This window comes from Nicotiana tabacum, unplaced genomic scaffold (assembly GCF_000715075.1).
Source record: "Nicotiana tabacum cultivar K326 unplaced genomic scaffold, ASM71507v2 Un00476, whole genome shotgun sequence".
NCBI classification, from domain to species: Eukaryota; Viridiplantae; Streptophyta; class Magnoliopsida; order Solanales; family Solanaceae; genus Nicotiana; species Nicotiana tabacum.
Window position 1 is genome coordinate 32,501 of NW_027438713.1, and position 2,500 is coordinate 35,000.

Consider the following 2,500-nt stretch of genomic DNA (forward strand, 5'->3'; position numbering starts at 1 on the left):
AAGAATCTAGATTTGAGTATCGTGTCGTAAGAAAAAAATGAATCGGAAAAAAAGATTTCTTTTTTTATTGAATTGAACGTGTTCATTCATTTTGACTACTTTAGCATATTTTCTCATAGAAATTTCTACTCTACCTTCCCGGAGTTCATTCTCCGGGGAACTCCATTTAAATTATTCTGGTGGATTCTTTCCAATCTACTTCCTTTATGATTTCGTTCGAAATCATATAAAGACAATTCCTATTTGATATAGCTATTTGTGCAAGTATTTTACGGTTAAGAAGCAACTGTCTCTTGTACAGATCGTGTATTAATCTACTATAACTATAGGATACTCCCCTTTCGCGAATTACTGCGTTTATCCGAGTGATCCACAAACGACGAAAATCTCTCTTTTTCCTATCCCTATCCCGATGAGCCGAAACTAAAGCTCTTATTTTCTGTTGAGTAATAGTTCGAGTAAGCCTTGAATGAGCCCCCCGAAAGCTTGATGCAAATAAACGAATTTTTGTTCTACGTCTCCGAGCTATATATCCCCGTTTAATTCTGGTCATTGAATAAATGAAACTTTGACGAATAACTAATCGATTGCCTTTCTTTCAGTTATTCTTTTCCCCCTTCCTAGTCTATTAATAACAAAACGGATTTTTCCAATGTATAAAATAAAAATTCCAATGGCTTTGGCTACTCTAACCTTCCCGACCACGATTTTTTCTTTTTTTTTTTTAGGTATTTCACTGCGAAATAAGAAAGAAATAAAAAATTGTATTTTCCTAGGTATCAAAAATCTAGTAAATAAAAGAAATCAAAAAATAAATAGTGGGTTCCTTCGTTTCTATGGTTACTTCTTAAACGGTGAGGTCTTCTCTATACACCGGAGCCTTTACTTTATACTTTAATTTAATATTTAATCAACTAATTGATGTTATTGGGAACTTGTATAGTTCACACTCTTTGGCTCTACCCATGAATTATCCAGTAATAGGTCTTTCACAATCAGATCTACCTATACAGTAACGGTATTTAATTATGAAAGTTTGCTGGGTAGCTGACCCTCTTAGTCCGTTCTTGCCAGAGTGGGAGCCTGCCTAATCTTTATGTTTTATGCTTTTTAAATAAGATTTCCTCCGCTTAATGGATAACCATTTGTTACCAATGGAGAATTTCTTATCATCTGTGATTGGATTTACACCAACGGAAACCATAAACTTCATACACAATAGAGGGATATGAGAGAGTTTTTTTAAATAATGAATGGAGTTCCTTCTTCCATCCTATCCCATTCACCGGTACTGATCATTGATACTGTAAAAGTCGTTTTCTTGCTTTTGTGCCAGCTCATGATCTAAACGAGTCGCACATACACCCTAGTACATGTTCCTCGACGCTGAGGACAGCCCCGAAGAGCGGGGGATTTCGTGACATTTCTGATTGGCTGTCTTGTATTTCTAATAAGTTGTTTAATAGTTGGCATGTTGAATCGTATACATAATATGATGGGTTGGTTTAGATTGATCCTAACCGAATGATGATGAATTACTTCTATTTAATAGAATATTCAATTCGAAGATAAAATCTCAAATCACAGATTTGCGCGAAATCCATGTTATTTTCATTCAACCGCTACAAGATCAACAATTCCATAAGCTTGGGCTTCTGTTGCTGACATAAAAACATCTCTTTCCATATCTTCGGATACAACCCATAAGGGTTTCCCCGTTCTTTGTACATAAACCCTTGTGAGGGTTTCACGCAGTTTCAGCAGTTCTTCCGCTTCCAGGACAAATTCGCCTGTTTGTGCCTCATAAAAAGAACTAGCAGGTTGATGGATCATTACCCTGATGATATAACAAAATAAAAGCTTCCCCTATCTCGCATGATAAAGCAAAGAGAAAAGAAAGATAAAGAATAGAAAAAAGATAGAATTGAACAACCGTACAGGCATCTTTTGTGCATACGGCTCTACAAGAAAATTGACCTCCCCTCCTTTCTATTGAAGAAAGAGAAAAATAGAATCTATCAGACTCAGATGGGTAAATGATCAAATTGCCATCCTTCCTTTCGGAGGAGTTAAAAAATACTATGATGGCTCCGTTGCTTTATATGTTTATTTTTTCTTTTTTTTTTTGTCTGTGATTCAGCAATCCCAAAGTTTCTTTTTAATCCGATCAAATAAGGAAAAAATCTTTTTTTTTTTTCGTACTCTTTCATAACATAAATATTGTTAAGAACTCTCCGGCATGAAAACAAAAAAGTTTGTGACGCTGAACTGAACTCCCGATAGATAAGAGAAAATCGGAAATACCCCTTATCTCATACTACTCTCTCGATACAGAATCTAATGTTTTGAAAAAAAAACAATACAAAAATTTCTCATATCGAATTCGAAGTGCCATGCTATTATTACTTAGTATTCATATGGCGAAGGCATAGTCTTCTTTTTTCTCTCAAATAAAAACCTCATTGGCGCCAAGCGTGAGGGAATGCTAGACGTTTGGTAA